The following is a 19,994-nucleotide window of genomic DNA, read 5'->3' as shown; positions in this document are numbered from 1 at the left end:
TGATATACAAAAAATTACGGTATTTTTTTACACACCGAACCGATTTTTTACACATGTGTAACTAACGTTTAAACTTGTGTAATTATCAAAAATACTTATTCTCTTTCATGCTTCATTTTTTTAATTAAATTTAATCTCAGCCACATATTTCATATCATTTAATTAAAGGTGTGGTTCAAAATTTAGTTCTTAAAGTTCTTAAAACTCACAATGGTTCTCAAAATAACTCTCCCCTATATATATATATATGTATATATATATTTATCACAAATAGGACTTAAACCAAAAACCTCTCCGTTTTAGTTGAAGTCTCCGAGTGATTCATCTTAAGCTTTAAGCAAGGGATCATTGGCCTTTGAATGAAAACTTTATAATAATAATAATAATAATAATAATAATAATAATAATTATTATTATTATTATTATTATTATTATTATTATTATTATTATCTACTTAGAGATTGTTCTTAGCCAAAATTTTTCGCTCAAACTATTTTCCTATTTTTATTAAAAACTTATATATGTCAGCTAATCAAAAATCAAAAACATATCAATCCACCATTTAATCAACTAACTAATAACCTTAATATAAAGATTAACAATATGTTGGTATTTGTGTTATTATAATAAAAATATTTATATCTTGAATGAAATCATCTGTACCTTTTTTTATTAAGTCAATTTGTAAACATTTTTCAGTGTAGGAGATTAATATGGTAAAAATTAATGAACGATATTAATAAGTCTAAGTAGATAAAAACAAGAAAATATGTGAATGAATAACATTTTTATTTTAATGTATTCATTCAACCTCCATGGATATATTGAATTCTCACCCATCTCTTTCAAATATGTAATACAAAAGCGTGTTTTAGTCATGCTAATTTTCTATATGATGTTCTCTTTTAATGCCATTTACAATGACATATCTTATCATATTTGGTTACAATTCGTTATTTCATTAAAAAAAATATAATTACAACTTATAAAATCACTGGGTGTGTCTTTTTTGTGATTATGAAGAAATTGCGTAAGAATGCAACACGTATTCGTATGAATATCCACTAGAAAATATAATATGAACGTATTAAACTATTTAATTTGATAAAATACATGTTTTTTTAATTTATCATTTAACTTTTATAGTATAGTTGTATTTCTTTTAAGCTTCCTGTGCATTACACGGATTCTAAAACTAGTTATTATTATAAATCAAAATCTACTCCTCTCACAAAATATACTATTTATCATTTTTACAAGTTGATGTGCATCATGTACAAGTACTATATACTGCACGTGTTTTAATTTGAGTTCGTGGCCGATATAATAACAAATTAAATCTGATTAGTTAACATGAACTTATGTGATGCATGCAGTCCGATTTAATATGCACCACGATTTAATCTGATTATTTGATACACACTCATGTGATATATTACAACCATGGATCAGTATTAATGCACCCTTTGATCTTTCATCGAAAATAGACAAAGGTGCTTGAATAAATTTCTTTACAGTTTTAACTTGGTTATTATTTTGTGTGTTTTACGTTTCAGTCTAACTTTTATAAAATAAAACACGTCTATGGTTCAACATTTTTATATCTAATTTTAATGTCTCTGATACGTGCCAGTTGCCACTAATCCATACCCACGTTTTATACCCATGTTACTTTAGTTTAGTTCATGCAGTTATGCATGTTTACATTATTTCCTATTTTCATGTTTGGGGCAGTTTGTTTATGTCTTTAAATACCGTATAATTGCAATTAGAATAGTTAAGAAGATTATTGAAGTAAATTACTATGTCTTGTTATCTCTATTTCTTTGGAGCTTGATCCACTCAACGGATTAACTATCTTGGGAGGTTAACCATCTCGAATCGGTTACTATCAATGGTGCTTTCATCGACTTACTCACCTTCCACCATGGACTCACACACCATGTCAATGATTGACGACATGTGGAGTCTAATCGAGAAAAACCAACAACAACTCTTGTTACTTTGTGTTCAACTCGGCCTAGAACCTCCACCTCCACTGCCCACTCGCCCACCACCGTTACGCCATGAACCGCCACTGCCGCCTTCTACACCTCCACCCAAACCTTTTGCTACAAAACCCTTCCTACATCAAATAAAATCACATGTTTCCCAAAAACACACCCGTGGGCACCACACCACTACGTCTATTTTATATTCGGTTTACTGTCCCGCCGCAAAACGAGGATTTTAAATGCTAGTTATTATTAATTTTTAGAATGAAAACACGATTACCCAGTACCTAGGGGTCGTTTTCGTAGTAGACCCATGGAGGGTCACATGGGTGGTTGGTTATAATCGTTTTTTTTGTAGGCAAGGAAAAACTTATTTCACAACATGTGGTGTTTCTCATATAGTCAACTTCTAAACAAAACAAACTGTATGTGTATACTGTTATTATTAAATATTATTAATCATTTATTACATTACAAATCACAGGATTTATTATCATGAAAGGGCTGTAAAAATTGGTGTCCGTTTTGTGATGAGTAATGGAGTCGGTGGGTCATATTTTAATTTCTCGTTACGTGATATAGTGCCCCAACGGTGTATTCATTTGCCGTCTGCAATCTACTCAAATTGCATAACAATATAAAGTAGATGATCACAAGAAAAAAAACAAATCAATACGACGTGTTGGGTTTATAAAAGGCAAGAAATGAGACGCTCTTTAACAACACAAGGGTATCGATCAACCAAATTAAGGAGGAGATAAAAAGTAAATTCTATGGGTTATAAATACGGGGAAACCAGCATTAAGACCCTCATGTTGCGTTGGGGGCATAAAACCATGAAAAAGTAACGTAAAACATTTTATCAAACTTGTGCGTTGATAGAGGCGTTGGACATGCGGTTCGCGAACGGAAAGTAGTTGTAAACACGTTCAACCACACACGCCTGTTGCGGCGTGTTAACACGCAAAATTTAGACCGATGGGTAAAATGTTATAATAACTATGCCGACTTATGCCTAAACTTGAACAAGGAAAATTAGGCGTACAAGCGTTGATCCGAACACGCACAATGGATCATGTTAACTTACAAATTTAGACCGAAACATTAAATGGAAAATTTGTAAATGATGAATAGTATTGGAGACCAAAATTGAAAATGAAAAATTATCGAGGTTAAACATGAAAAATGACTTATGACAAACCTGTATAGGATAAAGAAAAAGTATAAGAACTAAAATTAAAATATGAAAATGTAACGTCTCAAAATTTCCATACCAATTTTGACAATTTAGGAAGTTGAGGGAGCAATTAGTCATTTACTTAAATAAAAATATAAAATGCTCACAAAACGACATATCTCCGATGACTAATCGGATGAAATCAACACATGTTCAATGACTAATCAAATGAAATCGACATGTGTTCGATGACTAATCGGATTAAATCGACACGTGTTCGATGGCTAATCAAATGGAATGGCATGTGTCGCCACATGTTAACATGAAAGGACATGTGTCATCACAAGAATAAATGTTGGCGAGCGGCAGTCCGACCGAGGATGTGACGATATAACTATAAATAGCGGTCACTGGCTGTACTTTGTGACGTCCCGAACACCAAACCACTCTTACTTTCTCGAAGTTTGTACCACCGAGTTGGAGTCCTAACGCCACTCAAGAGTTTCAACGTTTCATACCCCGACGTCCTACGTATAGTCGAAGAACTCCTCGTTCGTCCTTAAGTGTTATACCCGTTTATGGTAAGAGTTATGTTTAAGATGTTTCCATTCACAACTTAGATCCTAGTCGAGGGTATTGCCTAAACATTGGAAAATTTATGTATATATATAAGCTTTCTATATATAAAGGTTTACAAGAATAAATATGTCTTTATTATTAAGAAACACAAATTGTCAATTGACTTTCTAAAGGAAGGAACATTAATTTTCTTATATAAAAGAAAATATAAATGATTAAACTAAAAATGGTGACGGGCATGTGGTACCTGGAAGGGTGACAATACATGTAGTCGAGTTTCTTGTCTAAGGAAAGTAGTTTGTATAAATCTCAATCAACCGCGGGACCCGTTTACTTTCCTGGAGAGCTTGATGAGAGTGTTCGAACCTATTAGGCTAAAACATGCCACACCAAACGTAATACGAACTAAAGTAAACATTTTGTATAAAAATAACTTTTATATCAAAAGAAGTATTTTATCAAGGTTTAAAGCTATAAATCGGACTAAAGATCTGAAGCTATATCATTCGATCTAGATAAATTATTAAACTATTATTCTCAAACTATAGGTCTGAGATTATCGTTAATCAAATACATAGAAACTGTTAATTGAACAACTCATCAAAAGGTGAATAAGATCAACTCTTTTTGTGTACATGCTTATACCTTCTTACAAAGTATACAATCTTTTAAAATTATGGACATTTATCTATATTTAAAGAGATTTATCTATATTTTAAGAGTCAAAAAAGTATTGATATGAGGGTTGGTTCAAATCCTTTAAAGCAGATTGATACAAGGTAGTATTAAACACTCAAGCTAATATACACATGTGTTTGTATCCTTACAACACTACATACATATTGTCCATGGGGCAAGTAATAGTCCCTAGGGCGCGTAACCGTCCTTTAAGTGGTTTGTGCATGTGTTTAGTTCCCGATGAGATGAGATTGAGACTCACTGAGTCATTGAACGCTATTGGTGTTGTGTCATAACGAGTTATGAAAACCCTTTATTGAGTCAACGTTATTCACCAGCATATAGCTAACATATTTTTAAAAGTGTTTTCAGGTAACCAGGAGTAAGGTATAGAAGTGAATATGCTTGGTGGAGATAAAAGATTGCTATGCGTATGATACAGCTTATGGGTCAGATAATTTTGTAAATTAAGCAGATGAAAACATGTTTTATAAAACAAGAAATTTTGTAAAACAAAAAAAGGTATTTAATTCTCTATTTTATGAAAGTAAATATTTTATTAAACATTTTTCCGTTGCGTAACCAAAACTTTGATAAATTAATAGAATCGGTACCAACTATTGGTCACACATGTAGGCCCTAAGGCCAGGTGTGACAGGTTGGTATCAAAGCCATCAGTTTTAGCGAATTAAGTATTTCACATTTCTAGGGCTTTAACCAGTTTATGTTTAAGCAAGTACGGATAGGATAGGCATATGTATAGTGGATTTTTGGACATAATAACTAGTACATACTTGGTATTTCTCATCTGTAGTATGTCGAAAAGAGGAAATTCATACATTGACGTCAATAGCGAACCCTCAAGGAATACAAGGAGAAGATTCAATAAAACCATTGAAAATCCAGAAACAAATGTTATCCCTCCCACCGATGATCAATTCATTCAAAAGGAGGGTACGCGACATCTAATTGCAAAAGGAATTGCCGAAGTTTTCCTAGCAATGCTCGAGGCTATGAAGAGACAAGAACCATTGAGCAAGGAGAAATATAACACGTCCAAAAGAGATGAAGACGAACATGCCAGCTCTAACACTGATGGTGATTATGAAGAAAGGAAGCCTAAGAAAAGTAAGACGGAGAAAGGTTGTAGTATAAGACGTTTCAGACGATTAAGCATGGAGACTTTTATGGAAGTGATTGTGCTATTACTGCACTAGGATGACTTGAAGAGATAGAAGCCATTACTGTTATCAATAAGTGTACTGATGAAGAAGCAATTCAATATTCATCCTTGTCATTTATGGGCGAAGCTCTACAATGGTTGAACACCCTTATACAAGTCAAGGGTAGATTAAACATGTACAAGCTTAGTTGGGAATAATTCAAAGATCTCGTGACCAGGAAGTTTTGCCCAATGAGCAAGAAGGATGAAATGCAAATCAAGTTTCTGAACCACGAGGTGGTTGAAACGAATCTCAAGGACTACAATACGAAATTTCTAGAGTATTGTAAGTCAGTACCGCACTTGGTAACACACCAGAAAATAACAAGCTCACTCGTTATATACTGGGTTTGCCAAATGAGATTAGAGATATGGTTAGATCATCTATACCTCAAACCACCGATTCAGCCATGGAATTGGCTGGTTACATGATGAATGGGCTGATCAAAAACCGTGAAGAAGAAAAGAAAGAAGGTATTTTCAAAATATAAGTTGTCTTTAAGAGAAAAATGATAGAGAAAACAAGAAACAATATGGTGGGGAAAATAAGAAATCCCAGTCATCATTTTCGATGTGCAAGATCTGCAACCAAAGACATTTTGGGAAGTGCAGGTTTGGCAAGTCAGTCACGTGTACTAATTGTAAACAATTGGGTCATCGCAAAAAATAGTTGGAAGAACAAGATAACTTGCTATAGGTGTGGTGAGTTGGAACATTTTCAGTTTGAATGCTCGAAGAATAAGACTGGAGGAGACGGTGCAAGTGGTAGTGTCACCAAGAACGAGGCCAAGAAAGGAAACCCATGAGTATTTGTGCTTAACACCCAAAAAGAAGCATAAGTGCCATACGTTATAACCGGTACGTTTCTCGTTAATAATGTCTATGCTAGAGTTTTGTTTTACTCGGGTGCATATCAAAGTTTTATATATATAATATTTTGTAGTCTATTAAATGAACCCTTAGTTAAACTAGACAAATCCTTCTTAGTCAAAACAGCGAACAGTGGTCTAGTCAGAATATCTGAAGTCTTGAAGAATCACAAAATTTTATTAGTAGGATATGCCATACATGTTCAGTTGTTGCCCATGACGCTGGCTGGTTTTTATATCATACTAGGTATGGATTGGTTATCCGATAATCAAGGCTGTATCTTATAAGATAAGAAAGCTATTGAAATTCTTACAACAAATGGTAAGACCATCCAAATTGCGGGAGACAAGGATGTTGGTCACGTTTGCTTAATCTCAAAGATTAAAGCTAATAAATGATTGTGTAAAGGATGCTTAATAGTCATGGCATGTGTGACAAAAGAACCCAAAGAGAAGAAACTAGAGGAAGTACCAATTGTCTCAAAATTTCTCGACGTTTTCCCAGAATAATTACTAGGAATAGCACCATAGCGTGAAGCTGAATTCAGAATAGATCTAGTACTGGGTACAACACCTATTGCTCGATCCCCGTATAGACTAGCTCTAATAGAGATGGAAGAAATGAATAAACAATTAGATGATTTGTTCGAGAAATGATTCATAACACCGAGTTTTTCACCGCTGGGAGCTCCGATCATGTTCGTGAAAAATAAAAAAAGGTTAAATGAGATGTGCATCGACTACCAAGAGCTGAACAAAGTAACAATAAAAAATAAATACCCGTTTATGAGGATCAATGATCTATTTTATAAACTACAATGCGCAAGTTATTTCTCAAAGATAAATTTATGTTCCGGTTATCACAAGTTAAAAGTATAAGAGGAAGACATTTCAAAGACCGCATTAAGAACAAGATACAAACATTATGAGTTCACGTTCATGTCGTATGGACTTAGTAATGCTCCAACTACGTTCATGGATATGATGAATTAGATTTGCAAACCATATTCGGATAAGTGTGCTATCGTATTCATCTAGGATATACTTATTCATTCTAAATTGGAAGAGGAACACAAGTATCATCTCATAATAATACTTGAATTATTAAGAAAGGAGAAATGGTATGCTAAATTCTAAAAGTTTGAGTGTTGGCTTCACGAAATACAAATTCTTGGGCACATTGTGAACGCAAGTGGTATTCAAGTAGATCCTGCAATGATCAAGGCTATATCCAAGTGAGAAATATAAATCACCAACTGAATTTAGAAGCATCCTAGGTTTTGTTGGGTATTACAAAAGATTTATCAAAGATTTCTCCTGAATAGCAGTCCATTTGACTTCGATAACTCGTAAGTCAGCCAAATACGAGTGGGGGCCGAAGCAGAACAATGAATTCGAGACTTTGAAGCATAAATTAACAAATGCACTTATTTTGGCTTTGGCAGAAGGGGAAAAGCTTTTGTAGTCTATTTTGATGCTTCACACACTGGAATGGGATGTGTGTTGTTGTACGGAACTAAATTCATAGCATTTGCATCATGATAATTAAAAATTCATGAAAATATTTATACGACTCACGATCTAGAGGTAGCACCATAATATTTTCATTCAAGTTATGGAGGCACTATCTCTACGAAGTCGAGTTCGTACTTTATACGATCATAAGAGTTTAAAATATATCTTTAGTCAGAAAGAACTAAACTTGAGGTAAAGATGTTGGATGGAAGTCTTGAGTGATTATGATTGTGAAATCATCTATCACGAAGGAAAGGCTAACGTTGTGGCTATGCGTTAAGTAGGAAAGAACATGATAAACCTAAAAGAGTGCAAGTTTTAAGGTTAGAACTTCATATTGTGATGGATCAACTGAAAGTGCTCGGAAACAAGCTTTAGAAGAAAATAAAGTTGTTGATGAGAAAAAAATGGTACCATTGACCGACTGGTCAAAGGTGAGGCTGAAATTCTCGGAATGGGGAGGAGAATTTGGGTACCGATTGTTGGAAACTTACGAAGAAAGATTCTCGAGGAAGCTCGTAAATCTAAGTAGATGATGCATCCAGGAAGCGACAAGATGTACCCGAATTTAAGGAATGGTTACTGGTGGATTGGAATGTAGAAGGATATTATCATTTACGTTGCTAAATGCTTGATTTATCCAAAAGTCTAGGAGGAATATCAAAAACTAGCAGGTTTACTGCACTAACCTGAAATACCAATCTGGAAATGGGATATGATAACTATGAATTTCATTATGAAGTTACCCAAAAAATTCTCGACAAAATGATGCAATATGGGTTATTATAGATAGACTTACTAAGTATGCCCATTTTTTTCGATACAAGAATCATTCAGTGTGGATAGGTTAGAACACCTATATGTTGACAGCATAGTATCCATGCACGGTGTACCACTATCTATTATTCCGGATCGAGACAGTCATTTCATGATAAAGTTTTGGAAAAGTTACCAAAAAGCTAGAGGTACACGCTTAAATTTAAGTACGACGCATTGTCCCCAAACTGATGGACAGAGTGAAAGAACTATCCAAACCTTGAATACATGCTTTGTGCCTGTGTAATAGACCTAGGAGGAGATTGGGATACCCATCTATCCCTAATGGAATTCTTGTATAACAACAGTTATCACACGAGTATCCAAATTGCACCATTTGAAGCATTGTACGGTCGTAAGTGTTGAAAGACCAGGGGACAATCAATTGTCAGGTGATGAAATAGTTCAGAAGACAACAGGTAAAGTAACACAAATCAGAGAACGACTGAAAGCAGCTAGAGATTGACAGAAAAGCTATGCTAACATTCGCCGCTAGCCTTTAGAATCTCAGGAAGGATTACTTCGTTCCTGAAGTTATTTACTTAATCAGCGAAAAAAGTATACTATGAATCGGAATCTGGGAAGTACACCTTGATCATTTCTACCAATTTAAAGCCCCTAATTCTTTAAATAGAAATTCACTTACATAATCTATATTACGAATCCTTTGTGTACCTTTGATTGTCCATCTTTTTGAATATCGGATATCTATATAAGGCATTCTCCGGATAAATTAAATCAAAGCAATTGGATGTCGAATTCGGAAATATGTGACATGATCGATCAATAGAAAGACTCCAACACTCCACTATTCCATACATCATACTAGATAGATATCATATTCACATAATATGATTCACTTCAAGATTCCTTGGTGATGAAATGGTAGACACGTGAGACTTAAAATCTCGTGCTAAAGAGCATGGAGGTTCAAGTCCTCTTCAAGGCATAATATTGAGAATGTTCATTCAATGAGCAATTCAATAAGCGAGATCGGATAGCAATACCGATTCGATCCGAGCTCTCTTGGAATAAGTTCGACAATGGATCACGAAATCTTTGTCATCTTCTGTATCTAATGAATGGGGAGTCTGCTTTAAAATTTCAAAGCGTCCGCCATGCACCCACCCCTCAAGTATATGCATCAACATGAATCACACAAGGGTAGATTATAAACCTCTCATAAAATGACCGACCGTAACGCAACAGTGACTTTTGCACTGGATTTTCCCCAAACGAGTACTGTCGAGTCGGGTAAATTTAATAATAGACGCATGTTGGAATTCTAGCCTTTCTTCGCCTTTCATGACCACATATCTTTTTGGCTAATACAAAAAAAGTTAATTTATAAACATAAATTACCTTATATTAAAAAGGTATGAATTCCACACATAGCAAAAAGTATTAGTAGGGTCTGAGGAGGGTGAGATGTAAGCAAACCTTACTTCTGTCCCTAGGAAATAGAGATGTTGTTTCCAGTGAACCCCCCGGCTCCAAACAAGCAACATAATAGTAGAATAGTAGGTAAAGCATAAAAACATAATATTGAAAAAGTGTAATATTTAGTATTAAAGAAAAAAAGGTTGATAAGCAGACAAAATAATTATCATAAATAGCAGTATTAGTACGTAGTAAAAATAAACAATAGTAGTTTCAAAAACAAATTAAATCAAGTAGGTATGGTTATGACTCTAAGGCATATTTCTAAAACCATATAATCTCCCTAGAAGTCCTTAATCCTAATCCTACGTCTCAAAAAAGTTCTATCATCAACCATATCTTCAGAGAGATGCAGGTTTATCAGATTATGCCTAATCGTCTTATCCCAAGTCAATTTGGGTCTACCTCTACCCTTATTGCCCTCTGTAGTAATGTTTTCTACCGATCTAACAGGATCTGTCATTTGTCTTCTCTTCACGTGTCTAACGCACCTCAATCTCCCTTCCCTTATCTTATTGATATATTAGCTACCCCTAATCTTTCCCGAAAAATGTCGTTTCTTATTCGGTCAGATCAAATGAAGGGTAAAGTTAAAATGTAAAGGGAGACAAAAATGAGAAGCGTGAGAAGGATTTGTGACCACACAAAAAACCCCTTAAAAATTCAAAAAACAAAAAAATAACATAACTCAAAATATAAATAAAAAATGAAAAAATTAAAAATCTAAAATGTTTCTGCCATCATTACCGTTAAAAAGATGACGAAAGGACACAATGCCGAGATCAAAGACACGATGAAGAAAATGAACAAAAGACACAATTAAAACTAAAAAGACACAATATATCACAAGATATAATACAATGTCGAACAAAATATAGCACAACGTTGAGTGATATAACACAATATAAAGGAAAAAAAGACACAATGTTAAGGAAAAAAGACACAATCAATGACGAAAATAAACACAAAACACAATGATAAGCAAAAAAGACACAACGACTTTTTCACTTACCATTGTTTTTTATGAGAACGAGAAAGATGGTGGAAACATTTTTTATTTTTTATTAAATTTTGAGTTATAATTTATTTATTTATTTACTTTTAATTTTAGAGGTTTTTTTGTGTAGCTACAAATTCTTCTCTTTTTTATTTCTATTTATAGAATAACTTCCTATTATATCAATTAAATAATACTTTTTTAAATTGATGAGTGTAAAAGTAACAAGAATGAATTTAGTGGGTATATATTCTTCTAATTTACATTTTAAACAAACGTACAAAAAAGATATAATAATAATAATAATAATAATAATAATAATAATAATAATAATTAGAGCTATATATTTTTAAAAGGGTTTTATATTTTTATTTTAGAGTAAACTGCGGTTTTCGTCCTTATACTTTGTCCAAATCTACAATTTTAGTCCAATAGTTTCAATTTGCCCTTATGGTTTCATTTCACTTGTAATTAAACCAAAAATCATTAACCCCGTTAATTATGGTCGTTAAACCCATTAGCGTGCCCCTCACGTGAGAGGTAGTTTTGTCCTATAAACGGTTCATCCAATTTACCGTTTTAAAACGTAACGGGCTAGTGAATGGCCACCAGTATTACCATCTAGTATAAATTTATAGATCAGCTTTTAAAACATTGATTTGAATGTTATTAGATTAAATCACTTAATTTTTTATTTTGAGGTGGCCAAAATTTGCATCTAGTTTTACATCATCTTTTTTTTTCTTTAGGATCAAACAATTTGTTCAAGCTTAAAGAGTCAAATCTTCATAATTTGGGCCAGTTTTTGTCAGCCCAACCCAAGAACGTAGGTCCAAAAGATGATTAACTCGCCGGTCACCCAAAGCCGACGTATAAGATTGATCAAAACCTAACTCTCTTATTACATAAAATGCTAAGATTTTACATATTCAGTCATTGTACTTAGAGGTGCACAAATCGGGTTTTTTTAATATCCGGGTTCGGGTATGGAACTGGTTTTGGGTATGATCGGGTATTGAAAATCGGGTATTGAGATAAATCGGGTAGGGTTCGGGTAGGGTATTGAGGAGAAAAACTCAACCCTATGTACCCGGGTAGGGTATGCTCGGGTTCGGGTATTGAAACCGGGTACGACCGGGTATTAATACCCGGTTTTGAATTTGTAATCTTTTTATACATTTTTTAATTTGTTTAAAATTTAAATTTGCTTTGTAATGAATAAAAATAATTAAATTATATTACAAAAACCATAAATCCAATTAATTTCAAATTGTTTACATAGTAAAATGCATTTTACAAAAACTTAAACATAAAAGTTGTGAAGTAAACATAAAAATATACTATAAAAACTCATGTATTATTTCGGGTATTAGAAAATTAGTATCGGGTATCGGGTATAGGGTATGACCGGATCCGGGTATCTACGGGTATAAATCGGGTACGGCTCCGAGTACGGGTATTGACCTCAAAATGCATATCCTATCCATACCCTACGGGTAGGGTCGCTTCCGGTTTCGGGTATAGAATACCCGGGTATAAAAAAACCGGTTCCGGGTATTTTTTTTCGGGTCCGGTTTCAAATACGGGTTTTTTGTGCACCTCTAATTGTACTCTATGGTAAGATTTGCAAATCTTTTATTCACCCTATAAATTTACATATTCGATAAATCTTAAAAATATATAAACAAAACATTTAAAAGCTCTGTGGTTGCTCCCCTACATTCTCTCAAGCACCATATTGTTTTATTTGTAAACGAAGATTTCTCATGCATTTGACCCGAATTCACGGATATGGGTCTCACTAAACCCCGAATTCACGGATTATTTTTTTTTGTTTATCATTGTGTTTTGTGTTTATTTTCGTCATTGATTGTGTCTTTTTTTTTTGACATTGTGTCTTTTTACTTAATATTATGTTATATTACTCAACATTGTGTTATATTTTGTTCGGCATTGTGTTATATTTTGCGGTCTATTATGGCTTTTTTAGTTATCATTGTGTTGTTTGTTTATTTTCGACATTGTGTCTTTTCGCCCTTTTTTTACGAGTGGAACATTTTGGTTTTTAATTTTTTTTCCTTTTTTATTTATATAACGAGTTATGACTTTTTTTTTTATTATTTTTTTGCACTTTTTTAGTGGCTACAAATCTTTCTCACATTTATCATTTTTGTTTCACTTTGTATTTTAACTTTACGCTCTTTATTAAATCCTAAGTATATTATTGACTTTCTTACGATAAATAAAATTATATATATATATATATATATGTAAATATTAGAAACCGAATACTATAAAACAATCCCGACAGGAAATAAAAATACTTACTAACATATAAAGAACACTAGTTTAGTTTATTACAAAAATGCAATATGTATGTACGTCTTAGTTACAATTGATAACTCCCTTCTATACAATTAATAGGTTAATGACTATTTTTACAAAGTCAAGCGTGATAAATTTCCTAACATCAAAGGTTCTTCTCTTAATTTGACCGAAAAATAGTCATCTAAATACCACTTTTTTCGTATAGTTTTTTTAATGAGTTATGCAATTAACTTGATTTGCTGTAAACTAAGTTCATTGGGTAAGGAACAATTATTAGTATTAATATATATTTGTGTAAGCTTGTGGAACACCACTAGGTTAGACTAGGTAGATTAGTTCTTACGATATCGAACCCCGTGAGAGCTTTTTAGAGGGTTAGTCAAGTGTTCATCATTTAAAAAATAGTTATTACTATACGTAACGGAAGCCAGGAATTATGAGACTTGTAGACCACGTTTAATTTACTTATGCCGCCAAGTTTCGTCATCACGATAACAAACATTTCGGCAAACAAGGCTTTTTTGTCTCTAAACTTTTTTAAACAATGCTTCTTTTATAAGAAAAAAAAACATATTCATGCTCAAGAATGTCTGTTTTTCTTGCGTATATATTGTTTCTTTTCATGAATAATTGCAAGCAAAAGAAAAATATACATGACCAAAAATATCAACCACCCATTTATAAATCTTGACTTCCATGCACAAATTAATAGTATCATGTTGCATTAATAATATCCATCTTATGACTCAAACCCCTAACCGTTATTAGTTCTTCAACATCAATGATTATAAATATATATACTTGATCTACCATTGTTAGTCATTCATGAGAAGTTGAGAACCTAATTACCATGCCATATTATGCAAATCTTATTTACATCATCATCCCAATCTGCCTTCTCCTACTTGTCAATTACGAAGCTGCAGATGTAAATTCATATATGCCCTTCTTTTCCGTTTCGCGTTAATACTGGGTCTTACTATAGCTACACCACTCCCATTTGTTTTCACATAATCCAACGGCTTAGACGGTCGTTTTGACCAAAAGAAAAGGTTACAATTTGAAAATTATTGATCAGAACAGTCATCAAGAACAATACCCGAATGGTCGTTTTGATCATAAGGGTCAAACTTTTAAAAATATTAGTTAGAACGGCCGTCCAATATTCGGGGCGACCGCTCTGACTATAGACGGTCAAACTTTGAAATTTTTTTGATCAAAACGACACCCTCTGTCTATATTTGGTCAAAACATCGGTCCCTGCTTATGTTTAGCGCTCTGTCTGACGGGTGTTTGAAACAATGTGAGATTAGATGCCATATATCTGCAGCTGACCTGTTTATATTTCATTGTGTTATTTTTTTCAGTGGGTGAATCATGGTGGGGACATAGCTAACCGACGATTCGCGTCCGATGAATTCATAATCAACCCATCAACCGTGCACAAACTCAAGCTAAGGTGGAAGTTCTTCACAGGACGAGACATATCAGCGACACCCGCGGTCGCAAATGGAGTTGTTTACTTCCCATCATGGAATGGGTTCTTGTATGCGGTGAATGCCTTCACTGGTGCTCTTATTTGGCAACAAAATATAGGTCAATTGACCGGGTTGCCCGCAACTGGAGTGTCCGTGAATGTATCGGTCTCAAGGGCCACTCCAGTTGTCGCTGGCGATCTTTTGATAGTCGGAGTCTATGGGCCTGCTGTCGTATTTGCGGTCCGTCGGAACTCGGGGCAGCTCGTATGGTTAACGACGATTGATCCTCGTCCTCTAGCTCTTATTACTGCTTCTGGAACTGTTTATTCTAGGTAAGTAAACTTAGAAAATTTTTAAATATTATTATTGTGTAGGTAAATTGTTGGCAAATTTCCTACAAATTAATTTTACATTTATATTTTCTATTTTTTTATTAATCATAACATTACAAATAACACGAATAATTTATTTAATGTTAAAATAGTAATTATATATATTAACTATATTAATGATAAAAATAAAATTCAATATTAAATTGTATCATTTTTTAGTAATCTTAATAATATAAATATATTTATTATGTTTTCCTACAGTTTATTATGAAATTAATGAATATACTAGTTGATAATGTATATACAATTAATAAATGTGATTTGTTAAAATTTTATTTGTTGTAAATTTATCGACAATTTTTCAACGAAAACCGCGCTTTATTGTGGCAATATTACGGTTAGTTTTTTTTCTTTGGAAATTTGTTGGAATTACGTTACGTAAGAAGTTAGTTGAACTTTGTTTTTACGAAAATGAGTTATTTTCTAGCAGTTTATTATGAATGTATTCGAATTACTCGAACTTGTAGGGGATTTTACGTTGGAGTGTCATCTTTGGAAGAAACACTACCTGCCGATAAATGTTGTACGTTTCGGGGAAGCCTAGTGAAAGTAGACATAAGATCAGGAGCGATTCAATGGCAAACATACACCGTTCCTGACAATGGTGGTAGGCTAAACGGTTACTCAGAGCTGCCATATGGGGAAGCAGCCCCTCGATAGACGTGTCAAGGCAACACGTCTATGTGGCCACAGGAAACCTCTACACCGCACCACCAGAAGTGATAGAATGCCAAGAGAAGCAAAACAATCAAACCACAAAACCAACACAGCCCGATCAATGTACCGGACCCGACGTTAGGTTTAATTCGATAATTGCGTTCGATATAAACTCGGGAAACGTTGTTTGGTCTCAACAACTTGGTGGTTACGATATATTTTATTTTGCGTGTTTGGTTCCGAATAATCCCGATTGTCCGCTGGGGCCAAACGTCGATGCCGGTGAGGCGCCGATGTTGCTCACGATCAAATCGAACCGAAGGTTACGTGATATTGTGGTGGCTGTACAAAAGAGTGGCTTTGCATGGGCACTAGATCGTGACAATGGTGAAATTGTTTGGTTCAAAGTAAATATAATACCTTTAGTTATATTTATTCTACAAATAACTTTTTTCTATTAAAGTATTTTTATTTATCTTAAGACATTTTTGTATTAGTTATATTTAACTTTTTACAAATAATTCTTTAATAATAATATTTTTTTTACAAATAATGTTTTAATATAGTTTAAATTAATTCACAAATAACGTTTTATATTAACTATTTATTTTCTTAAAGTTACGTTTTTATATCAACAAAAAAGGTTCTTTTATTTTATTTTATAAATAAGATATATTATTATTATTATTATTATTATTATTATTATTATTATTATTATTATTATTTATGAGGCCCATAGAGCAACCACATTGGATGGTCTAACGTCATTCCAAATTTTTATTTATTTTTATTTTTAAGTTGAGAAATAGAAAGAAATGGAAAGAATTTTTAAAAAACATGTGTTTATGAGTTTTTTAATGAAAGAAAATGAAAAAAAAAGAAGGAAAACTTTTAATAATTTTCTCTCATAACTTTCATTTTGAAAATGAACGGATTTGAAGGGAAAATAAAATCTCTTCCTAACTTTCTTCAATATTCTTTTAATTTTTTTTCTTTCAAGCACGAAGTTAAATAATATATTGTTTTTTCCATCATAACGTTTTTCAATTATTTTTTTTAGCTTGCGGGACCGGGAAGTAATGAGGGAGGAGGGATATGGGGCGCGGCACAGATGGTACAAGGGTGTACACTAACATCGTCAATGGTGCTCATTTGCCATTCACACTTGCACCATCTAACCAAACCACAACCGCGGGTGGCTGGGTGGCTTTAGATGCAAATACTGGTCAAATTCTATGGACCACGGCTGACCCAAGCAACGACTCAGCTGAAGGGCCAGTGTCTGTAACTAGGGGTTTGGTGTTTGCAGGATCAGTGGCTCCCAAAGGTCCATTGTATGCGATGGATGCCCAAACCGGGAGTGTTTTGTGGTCGTATAACACCAGAGCCACGATATACGGTGGAGTATCAGCAAGTTATGGTTGCATATATGTCGGCCATGGGTACACTGTTGGTTTGGGAAAATTTCATCCTTGGACTCTAGGAAATTATCTCTTTGCCTTTTGCATTACTTAAGTGCAGGTAGTGTACAACAAAATAATGAAATAAATTTCTATTTAGAATAATAGAAAATTAAATAATACGAATTTGCATTTGATAGAAGATGTTTGACTATAATACAAAAAATATATGACTTTGTAAATTGGTTAGATAGTTAATTACAATGGTGGGACATGTGATTCAGGCAAAATAAGATGTTTGGGTATACTAACTTAAAAAGTTGAATGTTTGTGTTTAGGCTGTTGTCTATGTTCTCTATGGAAATATTTTAAAGCCGTTCACATCATTACCACGTAAGAAATGGGACTTTGTGTTAGGATAACATACACACGAACCGGACACGAACACGAAAGCAATAACGAACACGAGGATTTAACGTGGTTCGGTCTAAACTTGTCACACCCCGCCAAGGCGGAAACGCAGGCATGTGACGTCATGAATATCGTAAGCATATGATTATCACAAACATAGTAATATTAGGATACCATTAGTTTTCAAAAGAGTTTTACAAACCATGAAATATTTTTAACAAGATAATTATACATAATAAGAGATTTCTCGTATATGACCCAGATATCAATCGGGTTATACATCTGAAATCCCTCCAAAATAGGTATCCTAATTATGCATCGTGGTCCCAGTTCCATGATTTCCTTACAAGCTTGTTAATTCCCTAAAAGAAACATACAATTTAAAAGGTCAACACAATGGTTGGTGAGTCCACAAGTTTTAAGACTCGATATAAAATCACGTTATTTATAAAACGTTGAATCAGTTCACAATAAGTATACGATAATATATTGAAACAAATACGGTAATCCTCCGTAGACTGCGCTAAATCTACGAATTAATATACGACCTACGAGCCTATAACCAAACCACGACTTATATCCGTTTTGCCCTGTTCAAATCTCACAGATGGAATATACGCACCCTGTTTCGATGCAATATCGGAGGTTAGCGCGACCAACCTAAAATAGGGGGGTAATGTCAAGGCCAATAGTACTATTCGTATATTCCTGTGGCTAACTACGTTAGCTAATGGTTATATTATGCAAGCAAGGGACTTATAGCACTACATAGTTCAACTCAAGTTCGTATAAGGATCGGTTGTTTTGTTTCTAACTATCGTATAAAACAGTTGCGTATGTTTCTCCCCCCAGTTAAAAACAATAAAAACACTAAAAAGGGGGTCGTGGAACTCACCTCGTGAGTTCAGTGTTTGATTTGCTAGCAATTTTAGATTAATCACAGTTCCGCTGCCTTCACATGTCCTAAACGCGTAAGGTCAGTTAGTTCATTATCGACTCGCAAGTCAGTTTATGCTAGTCACTTTCACCTAACTAGCCGTTTCGTTTGTTGTATTTGTGTTGGTTGCTTTCACCAACCGAGCGTTTCGTTTATTATGTTTGTGTCGGTTGCTTTCGCCAACCGACCGTTCCATTTAATTTCTGGACGACCCATTGGTGATAAATTTTTATATTCATTTTGAAAATAAATATTTATAAATGTAGTTATATAAATATTAATATTATAACTCTTATTAGTGTCGGTGTAAATTGGGATATAACAAGTTTGTTTGGACGAGAAATAAATATATTTTAAAATTATATATTTATATCTCGATAACTTTTCCTTAAGTTACGACAAATATTTTTGTGAATCATAATAGGTTTATATTTTCGTTCAAAAATTTTAAAAACCGACTTTATATATAGTTTTGTTCATTTAACTTGTAAAAATATTACTTTTACGTCTAACATATATAGTCATCTCCAAAATTTATATTTATGTAAAACTATCGGTTGACACAAAATGTCCTCATAAAAAAATGATATTTATTATTTGTAAATTTTATAACATAAAACTAGTCAAAACCATAATTAAGTTTTATAAACTGAATGAACGTATTTGCAACATAAAAACTTATAAAGACCACTTTTGTTTATTTGAAGTTATAAAATACATTTGTGGCTTGAATACATAATTTTAATGCTTAAAATCCATATTTGTTATAAAGGAAATATATATATATATATATATATATATATATATATCTTTTCACTTATAACTCCATAAAACTATATTTTTACACTAAAATGGTATAAAATCTCCATATGTCCACATTTCACCCAAAACCATAAATCTATATATCTTTTTCACAAATCAAGCTCATAAACTTTTAAACTCGTGTTTAGCTCATTTATTTTTTTTATATAATCAAAACTATATAGTTTTATAGGTTTATATCCCATCTTTCAAGCATACTAAATTGTGTGAATAATTTATACCAAAATCCATCTTTTAACAACGTGAGTTTATTTGCTATTTTAGGACTTTGTAAACACCCTA

General features: G+C 33.3%; 1 pseudogene across 1 annotated transcript; it reads left to right on the top strand.

The window, feature by feature from the left end:
• Positions 1-14,949: 14,949 nt before the first annotated feature.
• Positions 14,950-17,800, top strand: LOC143620119 (uncharacterized; annotated as a pseudogene). Its single transcript, XR_013151293.1, has 3 exons — positions 14,950-15,425; positions 15,953-16,549; positions 17,203-17,800. The product of XR_013151293.1 is annotated as an uncharacterized LOC143620119 (transcript).
• The last annotated feature ends 2,194 nt before the right edge of the window (positions 17,801-19,994 follow it).

Source organism: Bidens hawaiensis, unplaced genomic scaffold (genome assembly GCF_021521415.1).
Source record: "Bidens hawaiensis isolate Kalapana, Puna unplaced genomic scaffold, B.hawaiensis_p1.1 tig00000296_1, whole genome shotgun sequence".
Lineage (NCBI taxonomy): Eukaryota > Viridiplantae > Streptophyta > Magnoliopsida > Asterales > Asteraceae > Bidens > Bidens hawaiensis.
The sequence above is the reverse complement of the archived record's forward strand: the minus strand, read 5'-3'. Positions and strand labels throughout refer to the sequence as shown.